Source organism: Bos indicus x Bos taurus, chromosome 25 (assembly GCF_003369695.1).
Source record: "Bos indicus x Bos taurus breed Angus x Brahman F1 hybrid chromosome 25, Bos_hybrid_MaternalHap_v2.0, whole genome shotgun sequence".
Lineage (NCBI taxonomy): Eukaryota > Metazoa > Chordata > Mammalia > Artiodactyla > Bovidae > Bos > Bos indicus x Bos taurus.
Genome location: NC_040100.1, coordinates 6,032,151 through 6,037,960, shown reverse-complemented (window position 1 = coordinate 6,037,960; position 5,810 = coordinate 6,032,151). Strand labels below are relative to the sequence as shown.

The window sequence follows — 5,810 nt, the reverse complement described above, 5'->3', positions numbered from 1 at the left end:
CATTCCCAAAACTAAAGATACAAAGCTCACAATTACTGCTACCACTAAGCATTGTATTAAAGAATGCTGCCAATACATTAGGAAAGAGTTAAGTTATCTTGAGCAGAAAGAATCTTTACACTATTTTCTCTACCTTGCTGCTGCTGCTGCTAAGTCGCTTCAGTTGTGTCTGATTCTGTGCGACCCCATAGACGGCAGCCCACCAGGCTCCCCCGTCCCTGGGATTCTCCAGGCAAGAACACTGGAGTGGGTTGCCATTTCCTTCTCCAATACATGAAAGTGAAAAATGAAAGTGAAGTCGCTTAGTCGTGTCCGACTCTTAGCGACCCCATGGACTGCAGCCTACCAGGCTCCTCCATCCATGGGATTTTCCAGGCAAGAGTGCTGGAGTGGGGTGCCATTGCCTTCTCCATGGTAACTCTCTTCTGCTCTCACCAAACCTCCATCAGCTGTAAAAGGGACCAGCCACTGCAATCAGCTGGGGCCACTCTATAAAATCAAGTCTATCAGCCCACTGGAAACACTCTGGGTTAGAAATATCCCACATCTCTTCAAAGTCAGAAGGATAGAGTTGTTAAAGCAATACTTCTATACACTTAGATTGAAAAGTTTTGACTTAAAAACAACAAAAACCAGAGAAATGTTTTAAAAGCTGATCAGAAATGGTTTCCTTTTCTTGTCATGCATTACCCCTAGTCCTTCTTTGAAAAGGATATATTAAATCCAAAGTTTATATAAAGGAATTTTGGCTTTCAGTTAAAAGTGAATAATGTGGGAAAGGGTAAAAAATGCACTTGTAAGCACATATTAGAATGTTCTAGAATAATGCATTTTATGCAATTATAGGTTCCCCAAGGAAGGAAAAATGGAGAAGGGGAGAAAGCAAGATACTGGGCATAAAGTGATGCTAGGAGTCTCTGGGCCTCAAAGCCTGGAGCAAAGTGATGACCTGAAGCTCCCCAGGCCTGACTCAGACTACAGAGCTGGATACCTGGTGACATCTTCCTCATAGAAAGAATAAGCTTCCAAAGCTTTGCAACAGATGGCTTTATCTCAAGAGCTATGGACTGAGATTGTCCTCCATGCCACAGAAGGACAGGATCCTCATCATAACAAGTCTATCCAATGGAAATTTCCAGAATACTTACCCCCTTGTTTTCCCATACTTTTTAAAACATTGATTGTCAAAATCCCAAATATCCTGAAAGAGAAAAAAATTAGGTTATTAGTTTAAACGTACTGAAGTGAAGTGAAGTGAAGTGAAGTCGCTCAGTCGTGTCCGACTCTTATCCATCCCATGGACTGCAGCCTACCAGGCTCTTCCGTCCATGGGATTTTCCAGGCAAGAGTACTGGAGTGGGGTGCCATTGCCTTCTCCAAATGTACTGAACACTACCACAAATTGGGATAAAAATGACTTGAATCCCGTGAAATCAGGCTTACTATTTTCCACTGGCAAATGCAAGGAAACTCTTATTCCTAAGAGATATCTTAGGGTAGAGGAGACAAAAATAGAGGAGATATTTGAAACAGAGAATTTAAAAATCACTCAAATTTTCTGTGAGTAGTGTAGATACTAACCACCTACCCTTGTCAATGAATACTAATTACTGCTTGTCTTTCTGAAGGCTTTTTCTTGTACACAAGTTCATAACCCTCTAATTCTCCATGGACATGTGAGAAAACTGAAGCTGAGGGAAGAGTTTCCTATACACACTTTCATCTCCAAGCTAAGCAGCCTTTTCATTTATCTAATGAGTCCTTTCTAGAATTCTAGCAGAATTAGTAAGATAAAGTGCCAATAATCTCTAGTGTCTAGCAGATTTAAAAGCATCTAGAGCGTATGTTGCGGAGACGGCAACGGCACCTCCCTCCAGCAGTCTTGCCTGGAAAATCCCATGGACCGAAGAGCCTGGTGGGCCGCAGTCCCTGGGGTCGCTAAGAGTCAGACAAGACTCAGCAACTTCACTTTCACTTTTCATTTTCATGCATTGGAGAAGGAAATGGCAACCCACTCCAGTGTTCTTGCCTGGAGAATCCCGGGGGTGGGGGAGCCTGGTGGGCTGCCGTCTATGGGGTCGCACAGAGTCAGACATGACTGAAGCGACTTAGCAGCAGCAGCAGCAGAGCATATGTTGAGTCGATGGACATCTAGGTTGCTTACAGAAGTGAGAACTCAGGGCACGTGTTTTCATTGCACTGTCCTTTGTCCTTTGTCCTGTGTGTGGTTGTGGCATCTCCCCATCTTTTCCATGTTGAGCTGGAAAACTAGAAAGCGAGTCCACTTTGAAATTCATTCATTCACTCTCTCTCTTTATCACTCAACATATGCTCTCAGTTCAAGAGAGAGAGTGAATGAATGAATTTCAAAGTGGACTCACTTTCTAGTTTTCCAGCTCAACGTGGAAAAGATGGGGAGATGCCACAACCACACACAGGACAAAGGACAAAGGACAGTGCAATGAAAACACGTGCCCTGAGTTCTCACTTCTGTGAGCAGCCTAAATGTCCATCAGTAGACGAATGGATAAGAAAGCTGTGGTGCATATACACAATGGAATATTACTCAGTCATTAAAGAGAATACATTTGAATCAGTTCTAATGAGGTGGATGAAACTGGAGTCTATTGTATAGAACAGTCTTTTGGACTCTGTGGGAGAGGGCGAGGGTGGGATGATTTGGGAGAATGGCATTGAAACATGTATATTATCATATGTGAAACGGATCACCAGTCCAGGTTCGGTGCATGAGACAGGGTGCTCGGGGCTGGTGCACTGGGATGACCCAGAGGGATGGGACGGAGAGGGAGGTGGGGGGCGTCCAGGATGGGGAACACATGTACACCGTGGAGGATTCATGTCAATGTACGGCAAAACCACTACAATATTGTAAAGTAATTAGCCTCCAATTAAAATAAATAAATTTATATTTAAAAGAATCAAAATATAAAGTAGAAAGTGAAAAAAAAAAAAAACCCCAAAACAAAACTTCCTGTAGCTAAGTTTATGCTGTGATATCTGATGGTTTAACTATGCAAAAAAAAAAGTTTCAGAAATGTGGGTTTGGGGTGCATCTACTAAAGAAGTTTGTCTGGGAAAGGTGGAGAGGAAATTATGACTTCTTCAGAGGGAAAGAAGGTTCAGGAAGTTCTGAGGCAGTAATGAGACAGTGAAGAGCTCAGTTGGGAGAATCAGGATCTGAGAAATAAGCCTTGTGTCTGTGGGACAGGAAATCTGAGACAGAGAGCAGCCTGCACACAGGGCTCTGCCTCTGAACATCTGGACACAGCTCACAACCTTCAGTTCAGGGGCTGGGCCCTGGGGGAGGCATCAGAGCTGGATGAATATCAAGGCTTGGTTAGAATTCACAGTCCATTTGCCACCTGGTACATTCCTTTCAGTTAAAATTTTAATAATTTTGCCAAATCACGTCCTTTCTAGTGATTTTATATAAGTGATTCTGCCTTATTTTTTAAAACCAATTTATTTAGTAGATAAATATCTGAAGTCGAAGACAGCCATCATCTTGTCTCTGTTAGATGCTCACTCACTCACTCTGCAAAGACCCACACAAGAGGAGTCTGCTTTGAAGGCACAGAAGTACAGCAGGAAGTTCTTGTTTCAGCTCTCAAATCCCCTCAGTGGTCACCAGTTACAAGAAGTGTATGGAAATAACTGCTGGTGTTAGCAGTTCTTGAGGGAATACACGTATGTGCCAATTACTCAAGGGTGAGTATGAGGGTTGTCTTAGAAAGTGAAGTTTCCAATCAATCCAGAAGGAATTTTTAAAAAGGGGAACCCACAGCATATGCTGGCAACAGAAAAGTCTGACTCCAGTGTACTCAGCTTAACGAGTCATGACTGGGCACCCCCCTCATTCTTTTCTCCTAAGGGGGATTGTGCCTTCCTGAGAATCTGAATCTGGCAGAAAGAAAACCCTCTTCACAACACTCACAAGATGGAAATCAAGTCCTGTGCTGAATCAGAGAACTCAGCTGTCTGGGGAGGCAAACCTGAAGTGCTTAGCAGTTGGCAGTGGGGCCATGGGATAACCTTGGCCACGTGTTGAGTAGAGCCTATGATGCCATTTCTAGAGAGCTTGAAACCTCATACCTTCTTCTTAAGAAGGGGAATTTTTATTATGGAACTCACCTGAGATTTGCAACCATAAGAAGCAAAGCTGGAGCTCAAATAGCACGCACCTTTTTGTAGGACAGAATATTTCCAAAATAAGGCAGAGGTTTTGGTCCAGGAATCCCCAGCTTCTTAAAAAATCCATGTGAATAAGTCCAGCATCTATAAAGTGAAACAGAAAACCAGGTCACAGGAATTGTGGACTATTGGTGCTGGAGCTGCCAGTCGCTGATTCAGAACTGGAACTGTCAACTTAGGGAGGTAACATGTAGGCAATAAATAAGATCAGCAACTCCAAAATTGATATTACATTCACTCATCACCTCCTTTCCCACCTCTACTGTGAGACTCACAGAAAGTGATGATGATTAGTTAAAAGCAGCTGAAGTCTTCATGGGACCAATCCTAAAATGGATACTTGATAAATGTTTCCAATTTGAGTGGTCCTGAGAGGTTCAGGCAGGAATCCTTCCAGGGAATTACTCATGTTTATGAGTAAAGAATCCGCCTGCCATGTGGGAGACCTGGGTTTGATCCATGGGTTGGGAGGATCTGTTGGCCCAGGGCATGGCAACCCACTCCAGGATTCTTGCCTGGAGAATCCCTATGGACAGAAGAGCCTGGCGGGCTGCAGTCCACGGGGTTTCAGAGTCAGACATGACTGAGTGACTAAGCGTGCACGCACTTGAGACATCACTTTGCCAATAAAAGTCCATGTAGTCAAAGCTATGGTTTTTCCAGTAGTCATGTATGGATGTGAGACTTGGACCATAAAGAAGCCGAGTGCCAAAGAACTGATGCTTTCGAACTGTGGTGTTGGAGAAGACTCTTGAGAGTCCCTTGGACAGCAAGGAGATCAAACCAGTCAATCCTAAAAGAAATCAACCCTGAATATTCATTGGAAGGACTGATGTTGAAGCTGAAGCTCCAATACTTTGGCCACGTGATGGTAAGAGTTGACTCATTGGAAAAGACTCTCATGGTGGGAAAGATTGAGGGAAGGAGGAGAAGAGGGAGAAAGGATGAAACGGTTGGATGGCATCACTGACTCATTGGACATGAGTTTGAGCAAACTCAGATAGTGAAGGACAGGGAAGCCTGGCGTGCTGCAGTTCATGGGGTTGCAAAGAGTCAGACACGACTTAGAGATTGAACAACAACATGTATTACTTGACTCATGATTTTGAGATTCTCATTCTAGGTAGAAAGGGGAAATATTTTTGGTAGTTTCTAAAGCTTTAATAACATCCTATCTGTTAACTTTGATCTTCATAACAGACAGGGAAAGGGAGGCCTGATTACCACCCCAAGTCCAAGATTACAGAGGAGAGGAGTCTGAACAGTTACTCACAAATAGAGGAGCACCAGACTGGTAACCAGGAGAACCCAGGATTCCATGGAAAAGTATGGGATTAGGTCCATGGCAACTTCTTGCTGAGATCCTCTCCTCTGAGTTTCCTTTCAGCTGTGTGTGCTATTCTTTGCAGGCCTTTGAATGTGGAGCTTCCTTTCCTGGATAGCGGAGACTCAGTGAAGCTGGGAGGTTTAAGCGCTGAGAAGGGGGTGGGGCTGGAGCTGCAGCCAGTAGAAGGGCCACCTGGGCTCCACCTGCAGGAACCCTCTCTGCTTTGACAGGTGGCGGAGCATCACAGACACTCATTTGACTTTGTGTTCTG

At 44.0% G+C, this 5,810-nt stretch overlaps 1 long non-coding RNA gene across 1 annotated transcript; it reads right to left on the bottom strand.

Annotated features, from left to right (window-relative positions):
• Positions 1-364: 364 nt before the first annotated feature.
• On the bottom strand, positions 365-5,799 carry LOC113883764. The gene is made up of 3 exons (XR_003508735.1): positions 5,486-5,799; positions 4,203-4,296; positions 365-1,201 (listed from the first exon to the last, which is right to left on the bottom strand). It is a non-coding gene; the product is annotated as an uncharacterized LOC113883764 (long non-coding RNA).
• Between the last annotated feature and the right edge of the window lie 11 nt (positions 5,800-5,810).